This window comes from Mandrillus leucophaeus, unplaced genomic scaffold (genome assembly GCF_000951045.1).
Source record: "Mandrillus leucophaeus isolate KB7577 unplaced genomic scaffold, Mleu.le_1.0 Scaffold587, whole genome shotgun sequence".
NCBI classification, from domain to species: Eukaryota; Metazoa; Chordata; class Mammalia; order Primates; family Cercopithecidae; genus Mandrillus; species Mandrillus leucophaeus.
In genome coordinates, this window is record NW_012106330.1 from 278,550 (window position 1) to 289,086 (window position 10,537).

The window sequence follows — 10,537 nt, forward strand, 5'->3', positions numbered from 1 at the left end:
CCTCCGTCTCCTGGGTTCAAGCGATTCTCCTGCCTCAGCCTCCAGAGTAGCTGGGATTACAGGTACATGCCACCATGCCCAGCTAATTTTTGTATTTTTCATAGAGACGGGGCTTCACCATGTTGGTCAGGCTGGTCTTGAACTCCTGACCTCATGATCTGCCTGCCGTAATCCCAAGTGCTGGGATTACAGGCGTAAGCCACCACACCCAGCCCAAAATTCATATATTGAAACTTTGCCCCCCAGTACCTCAGAATGTGACTATATTTGATAATAGGGACTTGAGAGAGGTGATGAAGTTAATCATGTCTTTGATCTTGGATTTCTAGCCTGCAGAACTGTGAAAAAATAAATTTCTGTTATTTAAGCCACCTAGTCTACGGTATTTTGTTATGGCAGCCCTAGCAAACTAATACATGCCCCAAAGTGACAATTCTGGAGATGTTAGACTGGTCAATTTACAGCAGATTAAAGTGTACACCAAGTGTCAGTTTAATAATTTACATTGGGATTACATTGGGATTATTTACTGGGATTCCAGGTGTGAGCCACTGCACTCGGTCCAAAATTTATAGTCTGGATGTTCTAAAACTGTTGATTATCTTATGTTGCTAATCTTTCTGAAAAATATGTCTGTTTAGTGGTAGAAGGCTAAAATTTCTTTACTGTTAAACTTGAAGCTACTTTGTTCCCTTTCAAGACACATTAAAGGAAGGTCAAGAGAGGAAGTTATGTAGTAACAGTCTTTAGAGTCTATTTTTTTTCTTCCTTTTCTGTTTTCCCATTTTTAATACAGGTTTGAGGTGGTGACCTTGCCAGAAGACTGTTGCATTCTCTTGAGAGAATTATCATAATTCTAGTTCAGAAGCCACATGGTAGCATTTTATCTCTGCTAGTAAAGGTTACGGAATGATGTTCAACTGCTGAGAGAAAACCAGACCCTTAAGCAGAGGCTAAATGACATTGGCTGTTAGAAGGATGTTGAAGGAAATATCATATTTCATTTATTATTGAAGTATTTTGAAAATGGCATTAATAGCAGAGATAGTAAAGTACTTGAACTTGTTTGAAGACAAATGCGTGATTTCAGTATATTATGTTTAAGTACATCTATGGTTAATTGCACTTATTAAGGAAGTTTTTTTTTTAAAGACTTCAGGTACTTTTTAGATGATTTATTGACTAGTAGTTTTTTATTTGAACCTTATACTCCATGGTGTTAACTTTTATTTTACAGATGTATTTATATATGTACATATACTAACAGATTATCCACTACACAAGGGCCAACTTGCTTTGGGTCTTTCCTGCACACATTTGAGCTACACCGTCTCTCAGGCCTAAATGTTCTATTGGGCATCTCAGGTTTCTCATAAAGAGGGGAGCTCAAGGGTGTGCACTCACCCTTCCCTTCTTTTAGAGCTTTTCTTTCCCTCCTCCCCTGTGCGCCTGCCCAGGAAAATTCTCAGTATAGGTCATGGCTCACGCCCACTCTGTGCAAGGCTGCCAAGGCAGGAGACTCAAGAAGGTGAGGCTGCTGCCTGCCTGGTGCCTTCTGTGACCTCTCCTGGGTCTCTGGATTTGCTTTTCTTGTACCTTCATTCTGAAGATTTTAAAAGATTCTGTAAGATTCTATGTTTTATATTGGTTGTTTTTCTGCCAGGTAAGTAGAAAAGGGTATAGCAGGCCTATTATTTACACTAAAGGAACATTACATGTATTCTCCTATACCTCTGATATGGTTTTGCTGTATGCCCACCCAAATCTCATCTTGAATTAATTTTCTTGTGTCATGGGAGGAACCTGGTGGGAAGTGATTGAATTATGGGGGAGGGTGTTTCCTACGCTATTCTCATGATAGTGAATGAGTCTCACAAGATCTGATGGTTTTAAAAACGGGAGTTCTCCCGCACAAACTCTCTATTTTTGCCTGCTGCCATCCATGTAAGATGTGACTTGCTCCTCTTTGCCTTCCGCCATGATTGTGAGGCCTCCCCAGCCATGTGGAACTGTAAGTCCTTAAATCCCTTTTTCCTGTATAAATTACCCTGTCTTGGTTATGTCTTTATCAGCAGCATGAAAATGAACTAATACAACTTTTTCTTTCTTTTTAAACATACATTGTTGTTGGTTTTTTTTTTGTCTTTTTCCCCCATCACTGAATATTTCTAGTGCATGTTGATGATCTTTCCATAGAAGTTTCCAGAGATCTACTTTGTTCTTGTTAATGACCACATGGTATTTATTTTTATGGAATAACCACATAGAATTCTATGGTATGGAATGCCAGCACAATACTAATGAACACTGAGGTTGCTGTTTTCCTTCCTTCGTCCCTCCTTCTCTTTCTTCCTTCTTATTAAACAAGGCTGCAGTGAACATTGTTGTACATATATCTTTGATGCCAGGAAGGAGTGTATTGTAGCATAAATTTCCAGTAGAATTGCTGGGTCAAAAAAGGGTAGGGAAAATTTGTATTTTATTAGATATTGCCAAACTTCCCTGCAAACAAATTGTACCATTTACACTCCTACTAACAGTATATGATGATGCCTATTTCTCCTAATCATCAGAAACACTGGGTTAGTTAATTTCTAGGTCATTATTGAAGATCATTCTTCTACCTTCTCTTTGTTTTTCTCTGGGCTGCATGTTAGGCCGTCGTTCTACTCCTTTTAGAAGATTTCATTCACTCATTGGCTTCAGCTACCATTTAGATTCTAACAAATTCTAAATTTAAGCCTCTACCCTTACCCGAGTTATATATTCAAATTGCCCATTGGGCATTTCCATCTATTACTCTCTTAACACATTTACAACTTAATGTACAGAAAACCAAATATTATCTCCTCTGCACATTCCTCTCCCAGTCTGGAATGTAGTCTATTTGTGCTTCCACCCTTGATGCACACAACCACCCACCCAAATTCAGACCTTGGAGAGGTCGTGGCAGGTGGCTAAACTCATGAATTTTGGAGCCAGATTAGCTGGATGTGAACACTACCATTTATCAGCTGTATGACCTTGGGTAACTTTTTTTTTTTTGAGACAGAGTCTTGCTCTTGTTGCCCAGGCTGGAGTGCAATGGCGCGATCTTGGCTCACTGCAACCTCCACCTCCCGGGTTCAAGTGATTCTCCTGCCTCAGCCTCCCAAGTAGCTGGGATTACAGGCTCGTGCCACCATGCCTGGCTAATTTTTGTATTTTTTGTAGAAACGGGGTTTCACCATGTTGTGCAGGTTGGTCTCAAACTCCTGACTTCAGGTGATCCACCTGCCTCAGCCTCCCAAAGTGCTGGAACTACAGGCACGAGCCACTGCACCCGGTCAACCTTCGTTAACTTCTTAACCTTTTTGTGCCTCAATTTCCCCAGCTGAAAATGGAAATAATACTTCATAAGGTTGTGGTGAGGACTTAATGAATATATATCAAATGTGTAGAACAGGGCATATTACATGATAAATCCTATGTAAGGGCTATTTGTGAATTTTGACTCCTCACATCTATGGAATTAGCTAGTCCTGTAGATTCTAACTCTGAAACATTTCTAACTGAAAGCATTCTCTTTTCTCTATCCCCACTGGTGCTGCCCTAGTTCAAGCCTCTGGTATATTTTACTGAAATAATTGTGATGGCCTAACTGGGTCTCTCTCTTTTTATTTGATTTTCATTTTTCTCTTTATAGCAAATGTTACATTTCTAAAACCCAGAACTGATTTTTTTTTTCCTCCCAGCTTTAAATCTTTTTTTTCAAATCTTTTGCTTACCCAGAACTTCAATTCAACTTTTTCCAGGAAATGCTTCTTCCCTGATCTGACCGTGTGGTTCCAATGAGAACAACCCTTTCTCTAATACTCCACAATTCTTGGTCCTAGTTGAGTGCACTAGGTGAACGTGTAACTCAGCCTGCCCCAATTAAAACCTTTCTCTTGGATCTCTTAAACTATAACTGCAGGGAAAAGTATCAGTCTCCATCTTATGTTGGAACTGGGACAATAAAGTTTGGAAATTATAGGCAATTACATTTCCTGCCCTGTGGAGACAGCTGAAGAGATGAGAGGTGGATGGGGAGTTTCTTGGCATTTAACCTCGTGCTATGAGCTGACTCATAGTCCATCTACACTCCAGTCTCCCTCATGTTACATGGGTCTTCTAATAAATTCCCCTTTTTCCAAATGATATTGAGCTGGATTTCACACCCTTGCAACATATGATGCATATGTAGAGCTTCATATTCTATTGATATCCACTTTAAAAATCATAACAAACTTTTATTTTTTACAAATAAAAAAACTTTTATTTTTATTTTTATTTCACCACAAATCCAAGGAATTAAAAAAAGGTATTCATGGAATTACAAATATACGCATGAGAAAGAGAAAAGCAGTCTCTGACAAGTAGGAACTGCCTGACTCCCTGATAGGCCTTGGTGTTCTGTTGAACATAAACAATCTCACGGAACACCAACATCAAGGTCACTGTATGACCGTGAGGAAGTGGGGTCAACGCCCACCCCAACAACATCTTGTCTAAATATAGACAAAAATAAAGTCAGTCTGCAAACCACAAAAAATGTGATACATTCCCCTATTCTGGCTAATGTGAATGACTTCTGCTTCTTTACCAATTATAGCATTAGCCTCACTTCATTCTGCCTGCTTTATAAATAAAACTTATTAAGATACTACATTATGGGATTGCCCCCATTTCCTAATAGCATTTTATGACAGAGCAAAGCCCACTTCCTTGAACCCTACAAAAAATCTCCCAATAAAAACCCAAATCCTGTAAGTCCCTTTTAACACCTTCTTACTCAGACATCCACAGTTCCCTCTGGTGTGGTTTCTCCCTCCCTGAAGTGAGCAAGAAATCCAACTTGTGCAACTACAGGTGTGTTCCTGGCGGCCTTTGGCTGGAAGGCATTGATTGACACATGGAACATTTAAAACAGTTTGCTGTAAGAGGTTTTCCCTCCACCCCCCCGCCCCACCCCCCGTAGGTTTAGACTATGATACAAAGTACATTCTGGACACAGATCTGGGAACTTCCAGTATATAATTATAATGGCTGATAAAGAACAGGCTTTAATTTTCAATTACACATTATTGAAAGAATCACAAAAGACAAAAAGACAAGGTGAAAGGCATTTCCTGAAATGCATTTGTACTGCAATCTAAATTAGGTAGTACTTTACTTCTAAATCCAGAAAATAATATTAATATTTCTACTATATTAACCAGGGACTATCACCTGGAAATCTAAAAGCTACAGTCCCAGTGCATTTTCATTAAAACCTGAAGGTGGCAGTAAATTCCTACAAGACTTAGGTGCCTAGGTTAGAATTTGTATTTTTCCTCCTAATTATTCAAAATGGTATAGTGAGACTTAGTTGTATTTAATCCTATTGCATACTAATTAAGAGATGTTTAGGAAGAAGATAAAGTTCTACACAAGGATTACATTGTTATTACTCTTTATTAGCTGAAAAGAATTCACCATGTAAAAGCCTTAGGGACATTGCAACTGATTATATACTTTAGAGTTACTGTAGAAACAAAGTATGTAATTAAGCAAAAGGAAACATGAGAACTTGTAATACAGATCGAAGTGCTCTGAAGGGATGTGGCAGTAAATATAATCATCCATCAGTATCCTCAGGGGATTGGTTCCAGGATCCCTGCAAATACCAAAATCCACAGATGCTCAAGTTCCTTATATAACATGGTTATTTGCATATAATCTATGCACATCATCCTTTAATTCATCTCTAGATTACTTGTAATTCTCAATATGATGTTGTGTAAATACTTGTTATACTGTATTGTTTAGGAAATAATGACAAGAAAAAAAGGACCGTACATGTTCAGTACAAATGAAACTATTCATTTTTTTCTGAATATTTTCCATCTGTGGTTGGTTGACGTGAAACCCACAGATATGGAGGACTAACTACATAGTTTATATTTATCTATGAAATCAATAACCATGTTGTAGATTTTTGTCCCACATTTCTCCCAATTTTATCCTCAAAATTCTTAAAACAGAATTTTGTGTGGTTGTGTTTTTACCTAATTATCTACTATAATCAATTTAATCTCTATAATATTATTAATCAGGGATGCCTTAACTAATAATTTAATATAGATAATTTACAAATAGCAAATTAACAAATATTAATTCATACTGGAAAATGAGTTACTTTGTTGATCTTTTATATAAAGATCTAGAACTAGAGTGTTTCATAGTTTCTTTTCTTAGAGAGTAAACATTATCATTGGTCCACTGAATTATGTCCAAAGTTATAGTAATGTTTTAGTGACCTCAATATATAGGCATGAGATTATTAGAGCTTTGAAAATTGGGAAGCATAGGATTTCTATAATCTTTTAGATAAAAGTTAAACGGGAGCAAGAAGGAAACGGACGTTGAGAGAACGAGGAGGAAGGAGAGAAAATGGCATCAAAGGATTACAATACCTATAGCCAAGCTGCAGTGCAGCAGGGCTACAGTGCTTACACTGCACAGACCACCCAGGCATATGGGCAACAAAGCTAGGAACCTATGGACAGCCCACTGATGTCAGCTATACCCAGGCTCGGACCACTGCAACCTATGGGCTATGCAACTTCTTATGGACAGCCTCCCACTGGTTATGCTACTCCAACTGCCCCCCGGGCACACAGCCAGTCTGCCCAGGGGTGTGGCACTGGTGCTTATGATACCACCACTCTTACAGTCACCACCACCCAAGCCTCCACACTGCTCAGTCTGCATATGGCACTCAGCCTGCTTACCCAGCCTATGGGCAGCAGCCAGCAGCCACTGTACCTACAAGACCGTAGGATGGTAACAAGCCCATTGAGACTAGTCAACCTCAATCTGGCATGGGGGTTTACAACCAGCTTGGCCTAGGATATGGACAGAGTAACTACAGTTATCCCCATGTACCTGGGAGCTACCCCATGCAGCCAGTCACTGCACCTCCATCCTACCCTCCTACCAGCTATTCCTCTACACAGCCGACTAGTTATGATCAGAGCAGTTACTCTCAGCAGAACACCTCTGGGCAACTGAGCAGCTATGGACAGCAGAGTAACTATGCCTCCCACTAGTTACCTAACCCAAACTGGATCCTACAGCCAGGCTTCTACACTGGAGGAGACTTCTGCATCAAGTTTTGAACGACTGATGAGTAAGTGCTCACCAGGTGGGGAGGAGCTCAGTATAAAGCTGGTATAAAGGCTTAGAGGTATGTGGGAGTTGGGATGAGTTTGGGGAGCAGCAAATTGCCTGGAGTGCAGGAAGGAAATGGTGAGAGATGAGAGTGAAATAAAAGTTGCTAGAATTGTGAAGGGGCTCTCTTCGTAGTAGGGAGTGAACTAGGTGAATCTGGATTATTGTATATGTGTTGCTGAATAGTCTTGGTGATAGTTTTCTCCCTTTGTTGATGTTGAAGCTGATAGTGATTGAAAAGATTTAGTTTGTTAAACTTAGTTAATAACAAACTTTTTTTATTTTTTCAGAACAATTCAAACTGTTTTTTTTTTTTTTTTTTTTTTTTTTTTTTTAAAGGAACAGGATCTCACTCTGTCACCTAGGCTGGAGTGCAGTGGCATGATCATAGCTCGGTTGCAGCCTCTAAATCCTGGGCTTAAGCAAGTCTCCTGCCTTTGCCTGCTGAGTAGCTGGGACTACAGATGGGTGCCACCACACATGGCTAATTAAAAAAAAAATTAGTAGAGATGGAGTCTGGCCGTGTTGCCTAGGCTAGTCTCAAACTCCTGGGCTCAGGCGATGCTCCTGCCTCCACCTCTCCCTCCCAACGTGCTTGCTGGGATTACATGGGTGAGCCACTGGCCAGGTAGAACTTTTTATTTTTTTTTAATAATAGAAATGGGGTTGCACTATGTTGGCCAGGCTGGTTTTGAACTCTTGGACTCAAGTGATCCTCCAGCTTCAGCCTCTCAAAGTGCTGAAATTATGGGTGTGACTCACTGCACCTGGCCAGCAGAACATTTTTGATAAGTGTTTTATATCAAGTGTTTTGCACTTATACAGTGGTGAATGAATTGAACTCATATATATTCATATTCATTCATACAAATATATCCCCATATATTCCTGGGAATTCTTGCAAAAAATTCTTTTAAAGTTATACTTGCTCACAAAATGTTAACTTTATAAATGTAGTACACTCTACTACTACTAATTTTTATTTTATTATTCTATTAGTTTTTATTTTTTTTAAGTAAAACAGCTCAGTGACCAATGGCACTGGTGTGTCTAGTTTGAACAACAATATAGAAGGTGGCACTTCGATGTACTTTTCCTATCAGAAAATTTCAATCTGAAGTACATTGCACTGTAGTTGTAAGTTTGTGTTTGTGTGTATGAGTATGAGTATGTGTGTCTATGGATGTGTTGTAATCTTTTAGACATTTTAAAACATACAAAAAAGTAGAGAGAATAGAATAGTGAACGCTGTGTGGCCATCATGCTCATTCAACAATTACCAACACTTCACTATGCATGTTTCATCCATCAGCTCTCCACTTACTTATATTAGGAATATTTTAACATAACAACAGTATCAGAAAGCTGACAATATCACAAAACTGACAACAATTTTTAAATATATTCAATCCATATCAAAAATATCCTAATTTACTTAGCTTTATAAAATACTGTTTGGTAAAGTAAGAACTCAAAAGAGATCTATACCTTGAATTAAAGTTTCCTTAATTAAAGTTTCTTCAAAGTGGCTGCACTGCAGCCTAGGTAGCTGGAGTGTAGTGGCGTGACCTCAGCTCACTGCAACCTCCGCCTCACAGGTTCAAGTGATTCTCCTACCTCAGCCTCCCGAGTAGCCGGGATTACAGGTGCAAGCCACCATGCCCGACTAATATTTTGTATTTTTAGTAGAGTGAGTTTTGCCATGTTGGCCAGGCTGGTCTCAAATCCCTGGCCTCAAGTGATCCACCCACTGCAGCCTCCCAAAGTGCTGGGATGACAGGCGTGAGCCATTGCACCCGGCCAAAACAGTTAGTTTTAATATAACAATTATTCTCAATGATTATAAATGACTAGTCCATTTCATTTTCAATCAGTGTATAGACTTGTTTTGTTTGTAATACTTAAAATCATGTAGCAAAAGCTGTCGTTTAACAATAGATTCTGTGTAACTTAGAGCTATTCTAACTTACGGGGTGCTATTTCCATTTTGTTAGTTGGAGAACATGATAGTAAATATAGCATAACTCCCTGTGTATCAGTTTAAAACTTAGTATGTACCAATGAAGTCTGCATGATTTTGTAATTACAGACTAGTGGCGGTGAACACTGGCTGCCAGCAGAGGGCACTTTGAGGTTTTATATGTTAGAATTTCATGCCAATTGGTGGCCCAAGATTCTAGACTATTTGTCTCCAAACTCTTTCCCTAAGAGTAAAGACATTTTTAACATTTATCAATTCCCCCATGATTTCCTGTCTCAATTTACAAATTCCTGTGCTCTCTGGGAAGAAATAAGGCCATCTAAAGACAAACAAACAAAAACAAAAAACCCAGCCGCAGTTCCCAGCTGTCACCATGAACAGGTGTGAGAGATGGTCCTGTGTGTTGAAATTAGAAAGGCTGCAAACTCCCTGGATTTCTTCTCCCAGCCCCATTCAACTCCAAGGCCACTGTTAGCAGTTCTGCCCGAGAGATCTGAAAGGAACCCAGGAATAAACACCTGGGTTTTAAATGGTCTAACTTAGTCAATAAGAAGGTCAACACCAAAGGAAAAAAATGAAGCTGAAGAGAGCCAATTGGCACCAAGGTAGTCTTCTGGATTACATAGGGCAATATTTTTCAAAAACTTTTTGACTGGGACATGTGTTTGAATACATACATGTGTATGTACACACACATACACCATATATTCACATCTAAAACAAGAGTCTCTTAAAAATATGAGTAAATTTGAATTGGATAAAAGTTTCCTTTAAATCTATTACATTATGAGTAAAGTTAAAGATCTTGATGTACAACAGAGGCAGGATTGCAAAACAATGACAGAGTAGACTTTTGGAAAAATAGTTATTATAGGGTTTTGGGAAAGTAGTTATCCAGGTGGGAAAACATGGAAATTGGGCCTCTACCTTTATAAAAAATTAACCTCAGATGGAGAATTCTGGGGAGATGATGATGGCAGCAGCATAGTTTCAATCTCTGTATTTCTCCACGTAAGGTAGTTTTTTAGTCTCTTATTTTCTACATAAAAACTGTCAGATAAACTGAGAGACAGAACTAAAAACTCATGGACTCCATTTACAACACAACTAAATAGAAAATTTCCCCCACAAACTCCAAACTACAAATGGGTGGGGCCCAAACACCAGTAGCCACTGTGCAGGAGAAAGAAGAAGGAAGAACAGAAAAAGAGCAGAACCAGGGCGGAGCAAGATGGCCGAATAGGAACAGCTCCAGTCTCCAGCTCCCAGCGCGAGTGACACAGAAGACAGGTGATTTCTGCATTATCAACTGAGGTACTGGGT

General features: G+C 39.2%; 1 pseudogene; it reads left to right on the forward strand.

Moving 5' to 3' along the window:
• The first annotated feature begins 6,414 nt into the window (after positions 1-6,414).
• LOC105553217 lies at positions 6,415-7,112 on the forward strand (annotated as a pseudogene).
• The last annotated feature ends 3,425 nt before the right edge of the window (positions 7,113-10,537 follow it).